Raw genomic sequence first — 10,637 nt, forward strand, 5'->3', positions numbered from 1 at the left:
ATTGTGGCGTCCCAGTCCCAACCACCTCTGAAGGACTTTAGTTCCTCTCAGTGAACAGAGAGCGGTTACTGGTTTGGCTTTGGACTGGAGAAAGTAAACAGGGATATTCCACAGAGGGTGATATTAGGGACATTGTATTTTTCTGATCAGTGTGTAATATATTGCTGTATAATTGCAACATTTACAGGTGGCACAAAGAGGGAAATATTGTGAACGGAGAGAGGAACAGTGAGACAGGTGACAATGCTGCTCCTTTAACAAGGTTATTCTGTCCTTGATTTCTTTTTGAAAAGGGTTGTAAAGGCAGAGGGGCCGACATGGCTCCCAGAGACTGTCTGAGCCAACAATCAGGGGAGGCCTTTCGCTTTCATTTTAAACAGTTGGACAATGAAAGGGGAGGAGCCAGTGCTCCCAGCTCAGGGATATTTTGAGCTTGGTTTAGTTTTAGCTGGGAACCCAGAGAAGCTGCTGGAGTGAAAAAAGTTTCCATGTTTCAGCGAATGGTCCCTGGTTGATTCTCTCTCCTGTTAGAAACTGTGTTTGAATTTACCTTTTTTACCAAGGGCTGTGTTGATGCGGATGTTGCAGGAAATTGGAATAGCTCCTTTGTTAAGTTGAAGGCATATTATGTCTGTTGGGTTTTGGAATAGTTGTTATTCTAAATACTGTTTTCTTTTGCTTGTGTTTCATTCAATGTTGTTTAAATAAATTCTGTTTTACTTGAAGCCAAGTGGTTTGATCAGCTGCATCACTCTGGATCTGACATCTGCCGAAAACAACAATAAGCGTGAGGGTCTGGGCTACCTTCTGAAAATGTTTTGAGGGGGTTTGAAATAGTTCATATTAGAGTTGTGTAAGAGGACAGCAACATCTGTTGGAGGGGATGGAAACAGGGAGATTGAAATTGAATGGAGGGTGGTGTGAAGTGTTACACTTAGAGAGATCAAGAGAGGTGATATTAAATAAAGGATAAAATTGTGAAGGGGGTGCTAGGGGATGCTGTGGAGATACGTATAGAATCTTTTGATTCTACAGGTTGAGAATGGGGTTACAAAGACTTCTAGGAACCAGAGTTTAGTAAATAGAGACAGTGGGGACACAACAGGGAGGTGATGATGAACCTTTATAAAACACTGGCTCTCCCTCAACTCGAGGGTCAGTTCTCGATTGAGACAGATTCAATCAGAGCTTTCCATAGTGAATGGGATCAGCAGCTAAGGTGGAAACAAACCCCCTGGAAGTGGAGGGAGAGGGTGGAGGGGATGTGGATCCTGTGGGGCCAGGTGAGGGCCTCTTGCAGACAGCAGAGCCAGAGGTTACCAAGCCAAACCTTATTCCATTCTAGATTAGACCACTTACAGTGTGGAAACAGGCCCTTCGGCCCAACAAGTCTATACCGACCCTCCGAAGCGCAACCCACCCATACCCCTACATTTAACCCCCACCTAACACTACGGGCAATTTAGCACGGCCAATTCACCTGACCCGCACATCTTTGGACTGTGGGAGGAAACTGGAGCACCCGGAGGAAACCCACACAGACACGGGGAGAACATGCAAACTCCACACAGTCAGTCGCCTGAGTCGGGAACTGAACCCGGGTCTCAGGTGCTGTGAGACAGCAGTGCTAACCACTGTGCCACCATGCTGCCACGTTGTTGAACCTTTCTATGGTCACCCCGTAGATCACCCAGGAACCTGGTGAGCACTCCCCTCAGTGTTTGAAGAATGTTGGCGTGGGATTGAGCGTTTTGTAAGGAGGGAGACATTAGATCAAGCTTATATTACACACACACTGTAGTTAAAAGGCAAATGAATTTATGTCACCTGCATAACAAGACCATCACTTTAACCCCATTGCATTTAATAGGGTTGCAGTCTTTCCCAGTTGTTGAGATGCTGCTTGACAAATCCAGACATTCAACCCCTGGACAGTCTGGCTCTCTGCTCTATCAATAATTAATGATTCCCAGACCCCCCCTCCCCCACATGTTCCAGTTTTCAATTCAGACAGTCTTTCAGCACAGCAGGAGGCCATTTGGCCCATTGTGCACATGTGGGAAAGCTTTGTCCAATTATCTCACACATCCTTCAGCTTCCCTTCTAACGTGTAAAGAATTAATCCCATGTCCCAGTAAAAAGTTCCTGCTGGATTGGCTGGATCACAGATTGATCCACACAATCCCAATCAACCACAAGGAGGGAAAGAGGGACCAGGGAACAGAGACACTGGGAGGTCACGTCAAACACTGGAGCAGAACTTCCTGGTGTTGGACATTCCTGGAGAAGTGACAGGGAATTAAACAACACCAACAAACAGCAAGATCTGATGGTGTTCTGACAAAGGCCTCACTGTTCAGATATCGAGCTGCCTGCTCTCTCTCCACAGTTACTGTCTGAGCGGCTGTGTGTTCCCAGGATTTCCTGATCTTGTTTGTGATCTGATCTTGTTGCTTTGTCTGCTGATGTCTCCTGTCTGATAAGAATCCAAGAAAATCTCTCCAGAACTTGGTGACTGAAATATTTCTCCACCCTCCTGACTGGACAGGAGTGAACTCGATGTGTGGTCAGTTTCTGCTACACATGTTCTCTCTGCAGGTTTACAAAGCAGCTCTGCTGTCTGGGTAACATTGAGAAGTGTATCCTGATGGGTTTGTCAAATGTGATTCTCATTCGGAATAAACTGTGATCGATCATGGTATCGAACTGCACAGCAGGAGGCCATTCAGCCCACCACACCTGTCTCAGTTCACTGAAAGAGCCATCCAATCAGGGATAGGGAGGGATGTACAATAAACACTGTCCTTGTCAGTGCCCTGTTATACGATAGCAAAGGAACCTTCTTTAACTCCCAGTTTATGGGGTTACCATTGTCCATTTGACTGTCCTGTCTCTGGGGCAGTGGGTACCCCTGGTTCTCACTGGGTGGAGGGTGGACTTCGGGGAGTCCGTTGTTTCCTGTTTGGAAGGAAATGCCCTCCTCTTTATCTACGGCGCTCTGTCTCTTCTTCTGGTGGTGATAACTTTCTTTGCGCCAGTCTTCCTGCACGAGGAAGAGAGCTGGCCGTCTCTTCCTCGTGCAGCTGTCTTTTCCCCCTTGGCTGGGAGGCTTTGGGGACCTGGCAGGATTTTCTCTTCCTGTTTTTAACCGGTATCCATTCCTCTGCCTTCTCGATTACCTCCTCCTCCATTGCTTCCATCTGCCCAGCTAGAGCTAGGATCAGCTGCTGTGTCTCTCTGCTGGCTGCTGCTTCCTCCACTCCAGCCTGTTCTTCTTTCTGGGAACCACCAGTCTCTGTTTCCCTGCTGTCCGGGTGGACCTTGCTGGTCTTTGGGGATCCATGGCTCACATTTGCCACCTCCAGCCATCTGTGTGTAAGTGGGGCCCCACATCTAGGGCAGGTCTTGTACAAGTGGCCCGCCTCTCCACACAGGTTGCAGCTCTTTTCTTCCTGACAGTCCTTAGTCAGGTGACCCTCCTGTTTGCAATTCCTGCAGAAGGTCACCTTACAATCCGCCATCACGTGTCCCGCCTTCCCACAGGTTCGGCACACTTTCGGCTGCCCTGCGTATGTCAGGTAGCCTCTGCTCCCTCCAATTGCGAAGCTCGAGGGTGGGTGGAGAATGTTCCCATTATCATCGACCCTCAGAGTTACCCTGACCTGCCGCTTACTGGTCCAGATCCCAAAGGGGTCGATCACATCGGTGGCTTCTCCCTCAACTTGGACGTACCTTCCCAGGAAGGTCAGGACATCAGCCGCTGGAACATAGGGGTTGTACATATGAATTGTAACAACCCGACTCCTCTGTGCAGGAAGCACACACAATGGGATCGCCGACAAGATGGAGAATAGCGGCTCCCCTTCCTTCTCCTTGAAGACCTTCAGGAGCTGCTCACACTGCTTCACACTTCTGAAGGTCATATCAAAGTAACCTGCCCAGGGAAATCCTGCAGGCAGTACTTTTTTTAATTTCAAAAATATACTTTAATTCATAAAATAATTTGATGGTCTGTACAGTTGGTCATGCCATACATAAGTAACCATTTACATACATAGATCGAAATTTATCATTGTTATATACAGGTCTGTACATTTTTCAATCATATGCCCATATATTTAGCTGAGGTGTCAGCAGAGCCCAAACGACTGCATGGGCCCCCGTTCTTCTTTAGGCAGACAGATGTTTCACGGTGGTCTTTACCCACTGCGCCTTGGCAGCAGCTGCCCTAACCTTCAGCGCGTCCCTCAATACGTTCGTCCTGGACCTTGGAATGTGCCAGTCTGCAACACTCAGTCGGGATCAACTCCTTCAGCTGGAAGATCAACAGGTTTCGGACCACTCAGACAGCGTCCTTCACCGAGTTGATGATCCTCCAGGCGCAGTTGATATTCGTCTTGGTGTGCGTCCCGGGGAACAGGCCGTAGAGCACGGAGTCATGCGCCACGGCGCTGCTCGGGACGAACCTCGACAAACACCACTGCATTCCTCTCCAGACTTCCTCTGCATAGGCACATTCCAGAAGGAGGTGTGTGACAATCTCGTCCCCCCCCGCAGCCGCTTCGAGGGCAGCGTGCGGTGCGGCTGAGAGTCCGGGCGAGCACAAAGGATCTCACAGGTAGAGCCCTTCTCACCACCAGCCAAGCCATGTCTTGGTGCTTGTTGGAAAGTTCTGGCGATGAGACATTCTGCCAAATTGCTTTGACAGTCTGTTCAGGGAACCGCTCGATAGGATCAGCCCTCTCCTTTTCCCGAAGGGTCTCGAGGACACTACGTGCTGACCACTTCCTGATGGACTTGTGGTCAAAGGTGTTTTTCTTCGTAAACTTCTTCACAAAGGACAGGTGGTACGGAACGGTCCAACTACTCGGAGCATTCCGCGGCAGCGAGGCCAGGCCCATCCTTCGCAACACCGGGGACAGGTAGAACCTCAGTACATAGTGACACTTGGTGTTTGCGTACTGGGGATCCATGCACAGCTTGATGCAGTCACACACAAAGGTGGCCATCAGGGTGAGGGTGGCATTGGGTGTATTTTTTCCCCCGTTTCCCAGATCTTTGTACAGTGAGTCCCTTCGGACCCGGTCCATCTTTGAACTCCACATAAACTGGAAGATGGCCCGGGTGACTGCAGCGGCATAGGTTCTGGGAATAGACCAGACCTGTGCCACGTACAACAGCAATGACAGTGTCTCACACCTGAAGACCAGGTTTTTTTCCCACGATGGAGAGCGACCGTAGCTTCCATCTGCCCAGTTTCTGCCTCACTTTACTGATACGCTCCTCCCAAGACTTGGCGCATGCCCCAGCCCCCCCGAACCAAATAGCCAGCACCTTCAGGTGGTTGGTCCTGATGGTGAAGGGGATCGAGGATTGGTTGGTCCAGTTCCCGAAGAGCATGGCCTCGCTCTTGCCTCGGTTTACCTTGGCCCCCGAGGCCCATTCGAACTGGTCACAAATGCACATGAGTCTGCGCACGGACAGCGGATCCGAGCAGAAAACGGCGACGTCATCCATGTACAGGGAGGCCTTAACCAGCAGGCCCCAGCTGCCAGGAATACTCACCCCTCTCAGGCTCGCATCCTTCCTGATGGACTCGGCTAATGGCTCGATGCAGCACACTAACAAGGCAGGAGAGAGAGGGCAGCCCTGCCTGACTCCAGATCTTACAGGGAAGCTGTCTGATTCCCACCAGTTGATTGAGACTGCACTGACAATGTTGGTGCAGAGCAGTCTGATCCAATTGCAGATTCCCTCCCCAAAGCCCATTTTGGAGAGAACATCTCTCATATACCTGTGTAATATCCTGTCAAAGGCTTTCTCCTGGTCCAGGCTGATCAGGCAGGCGTCCAACCCTCTGTCCTGCACATAGGCGATCGTATCCCTGAGGAGTGCGAGACTCTCAGCGATCTTCCTGCCCGGTACAACACAGGTTTGGTCAGGGTGAATAACCGACCCCAGAGCAGACCTGACCCAGCTGGCGATTACCTTTGACAGGATTTTGTAATCCGCATTCAACAGTGTGATTGGTCTCCAATTTTTGAGTTCCTCCCTCTCCCCCTTCCACTTGTAGATGAGGGTGATGATGCCTTTCCTCATGGATTCACTCATGGTACCTGTCTGAAGCATACTGACATACACCTCCAGCAGGTCCTGGCCAATCAAGTCCCACAGAGAGGAATAGAGCTCGACCGGTAAGCCGTCGCTTCCAGGAGATTTATTTTTTTCGAAGGACTCGAGGGCCTTGGTCAGCTCGTCCAGAGATAGCGGCTGGTCCAGCCTCTTGCATGTTCTGTCGTCTAAGACCTCCGTGATAGAGGACAGGAATGACTGGGAGGCCGCACTGTCGGTCGGCTTCGCGTCATACAGACTGGCATAGAAGGATTTACTGATCCTCATGATGCCAGCCTGAGATGACGTTGTCGAGCCGTCTTCTTCCTTCAGGCTGCTGAGCACAGAGCTCTCTTTGTGCACCTTCTGGAAGAAGAAACGTGAGTACATCTCGTCCTGCTCCACCGAGCGGACCCTGGACCGGAAGATTATCTTGGAGGCCTCCGAGGCAAAGAGCGAGGCTTGCTGGCCCTTCACCTCCATGAGGTCCTCCGTGACATCGACCCCCCATCGTCTACAGCAGGAGCAGGTTCTGCATACTTTTCTGGAGCTGGGACAATTTCCCCCACCTCTCTCTCACCTTCTGAACACCTTTGAGGATGAAGAACCTCTTGATGTTCCCTTTTACCATTTCCCACCAGTCCACTGGGGACTCAAAGAGGGGCTTCACGGTTCTCCAACCTGCGTAGTCCCTCTTGAGCTCCTCAACATTTCACGGGGTCACCAGCTATGTGTTCAGCTTCCACGTTACCTTATCTGCCCACTGCTCATCCTGTAGGTGACAGTCAGCCAGCAGGAGGCAGTGGTCAGAGAAGAACACTGGTTTGACGTCGGTGGATCTGACCGAGAGCGTTCGGGACACAAACAGGTAATCTATCCTTGAGCGGATAGACCCGTCTGCCCATGACCAGGTGTATCTACGCTGCACTCCGTCTGCAGGGGTGCTGAAGACATCGTGCAGCTTGGCATCTTTTACCGTGTCCATCAGGGCTCTGGGCATGGCATCCAGTTTACTGTCCTCCCCGCTGGATCGTCCATCTGCATCAATGATACAGTTGAAGTCTCCGGCCAGAATGACCGGCCTGGACGTAGCCAGCAACAGTGGAAGCTGCTGCAGGACGGCCAACCGTTCCCTTTTACCCACTGGGGCGTACACATTGATCAGTCTCAGGGGAGCATTCCTGTACATGATGTCGGTGACGAGGAGGCGCCCGCCCACCACCTCCTTAACCTCGGAGATTGTGAAGTTGCCTCCTCGCAACAGGATACCCAGGCCGGAGGCGCAGCTATCGTTACCCCCCGACCAAACTGATGGCTCATGGGCCCACAAGCTCGACCATCTCCTGTAGCTGCTGAGGTGCGGTATCCCACACTCCTGCAGAAACAGGAGGTTGGCTTTAACGCTGGCCAGGAAGGCCATCGTAGAAACACATCGCGTAGCTGATTTGATGCTACGCACATTGATGCTGGCAATTTTAAACCCCATTTTAACAGTCTACAAGGTTAACAGTGTCCATTTGCTGCTGGTCTTGTCCCTCTGGGGTAGCTGTGTGCATCCCCATGGTGACAGCAAACTGCTGGACCTTCCCAGGGCTGAGGTAGCTGTCCGGCTCCTCGCTGGAGCCATTTCCCCACTCTGGTGTCTTCGTGTCGGGCCCAGGGTCCGCACCGTCCAGTTCTCTATCTGACAGTGGGGCTGTCACAGGACCGCTGCTCCCAGTTACCTGGAGCTGTGGCCGGTGGGTACCTCTTGATTCTCACCGGGTAGGGGGAGGCGTTTACCCATCCCCTCAGAGGGATCGTCTTTTCCTGCTTGGGTGGTGTTACCCTCCTTTTTCCTCATGGCGCTCTGTCTCTTCCTCTGGTGGCGACCCTCCTTGCGCCCGTCCTCACCGTCGGAAGAGCTGCCTGTACCCTTGTCGTGTCAGTGTCACTTCCCCCTTCGCTGGGTGGCTTTGGGGCCCTTGAGAGGTTTCCTCTTACTGTTTTTGACTGTAATCCAATCCTCTGCTTCCTTTGATCCCTCCTCTTCCATTTCCTCCGTCTGTCTTGAAGGAGCTTGGATCGGCTGCTGCATCTCCCCGCTGTCTGCCGTCTGCTCCGCTCCAGCCTCCAGACACCGTTCCCCTGCTGTTTTGTGGTACCGTGCTGGTCCTAGTCAGTCCACGGCTCGTGTTGCCACCTCCGGCCATCTGTGCGTAGGTGGCGGCTCCTCGTCTTGGGCAGGCCTTGTACATGTGGCCCGCCTCTCCGCACAGATTACAGTTCTTGGCCTCCTTACATTCCTTGGTTGGGTGGCCTTCCTGCTTTCAGTTTCGGCAGATGGTCACCTTACAATCCGCCGCCATGTGGCCTGACCTCCCGCAGGTTCGGCACATTTTCGGCTGCCCTGTGTATGTCAGGTAACCTCTGCTCCCTCCGATGGCAAAGCTGGGGGGTGGGTGGAGGATGTTCCCATTGGCATCGATCCTCAGGGTTACCCTGACCTGTCATTTGCTGGTCCAGATCCCGAAAGGATCGACCAGATCGGTGCTCTCACCCTCGACCTGGACGTATCTTCTCAAGAAGGTCAGGACATCTGCTGCTGGGACGTTAGGGTTGTACATCTGGATTGTTACCACCCGACTCCTCTGTGCAGGGAGCACACACAACGGGACTGCTGACAAGATGGAGAACAGAGGTAGAACCTCAGTACATAGTGACACTTGGTGTCTGCGTACCGGAGATCCACGCACAGCTTGATGCAGCCACACACAAAGGTGGTCATTGGGTGTATTTTCTCCCCCTTTGCCCAGAGACGCGGCTATTGTTACCCGCCAACCCCCTCACCGACCAAACTGACGGCCCATGGAAGGATGGTGTAAGACGTGCAGCATATCTGTCGACTGAGGTGAAACTGAATTGAAGATGCGTGGTATATAGAAAGCTGTGTGAAGCACAGAGATGAGCGCCCTCTGCTGATGAATCTGCTTTTTGTTTGTAAACCAGGGGAGAGCGCGAACGCAGTCCCCCACTACCACAAATTTTGCAGTCGAGTATCCCGCATTTGAGGACATCGCAGGCGTCAGCACACCCGAAGTGCAATGGGATAGCCTCGTCCTGGGAGAACCACCTTTTTTTTTAATTTCAAAAATATACTTTATTCATAAAATATGCATAGAATAATTTGATACACTGTACATTAGGTGATTCCATTCATATTTCCACATTTACATACACAGCTCCGAATTATCATTATTCCATACAGCTCTGTGCATCTCTCACTCATGTATTGAGCTGAGGCGTCAGCAGAGCCCAAATGACTGCATGGGCCCCCCGCTTTTCTTTAGACAGGCACATGTTAATGGTGGTCTTTCCCCACCGCGCCTTGGCGGCAACTGCCCCAAGCTTCAGCGCGTCCCTCAACACGTAGTCCTGGACCTTGGAATGTGCCAGTCTGCAACACTCAGTCGGGGTCAACTCCTTCAGCTGGAAGATCAACAGGTTTCGGACCACCCAGAGAGCGTCCTTCACCGAGTTGATGATCCTCCAGGCGCAGTTGATGTTCGTCTCGGTGTGCGTCCCGGGGAACAGGCCGTAGAGCACGGAGTCCCGCGTCACGGCGCTGCTCGGGACGAACCTCGACAAACGCCACTGCATTCCTCTCCAGACTTCCTCTGCATAGGCACATTCCAGAAGGAGGTGTGTGACAGTCTCGTCCCCTCCGCAGCCGCTTCGAGGGCAGCGTGCGGTGCGGCTGAGAGTCCGGGCGTGCATAAACGATCTCACAGGTAGAGCCCTTCTCACCACCAGCCAAGCCATGTCTTGGTGCTTGTTGGAAAGTTCTGGCGATGAGGCATTCTGCCAAATTGCTTTGACAGTCTGCTCAGGGAACCACTCAACAGGATCCGCCCTCTCCTTTTCCCGAAGGGTCTCGAGGACGCTACGTGCTGACCACTTCCTGATGGACTTGTGGTCAAAGGTGTTTTTCTTCAGAAATTTCTCCACGAAGGACAGGTGGTACGGAACGGTCCAACTACTCGGAGCGTTCCGCGGCAGCGAGGCCAGGCCCATCCTTCGCAACACCGGGGACAGGTAGAACCTCAGTACGTAGTGACACTTGGTGTTTGCGTACCGGGGATCCACACACAGCTTGATGCAGCCACACACAAAGGTGGCCATCAGGGTGAGGGTGGCATTGGGTGTATTTTTTCCCCCGTTGCCCAGATCTTTGTATAGTGAGTCCCTTCGGACCCGGTCCATCTTTGAACTCCATATGAACTGGAAGATGGCCCGGGTGACTGCAGCGGCGCAGGTTCTGGGAATAGGCCAGACCTGTGCCACGTACAACAGCAATGACAGTGCCTCACACCTGATGACCAGGTTTTTTCCCGTGATGGAGAGCGACCGTAGCCTCCATCTGCCCAGTTTCTGCCTCACTTTACTGATACGCTCCTCCCAAGACTTGGCGCACGCCCCAGCCCCCCCGAACCAAATACCCAGCACCTTCAGGTGGTCGGTCCTGACGGTGAAGGGGATCGAGGATT

General features: G+C 52.2%; 1 pseudogene; it reads right to left on the reverse strand.

The window, feature by feature from the left end:
- Nucleotides 1–9,096: 9,096 nt before the first annotated feature.
- LOC132833018 (U1 spliceosomal RNA) lies at nucleotides 9,097–9,234 on the reverse strand (annotated as a pseudogene).
- Between the last annotated feature and the right edge of the window lie 1,403 nt (nucleotides 9,235–10,637).

Source organism: Hemiscyllium ocellatum, chromosome 35, assembly GCF_020745735.1.
Source record: "Hemiscyllium ocellatum isolate sHemOce1 chromosome 35, sHemOce1.pat.X.cur, whole genome shotgun sequence".
Classification (NCBI taxonomy): domain Eukaryota; kingdom Metazoa; phylum Chordata; class Chondrichthyes; order Orectolobiformes; family Hemiscylliidae; genus Hemiscyllium; species Hemiscyllium ocellatum.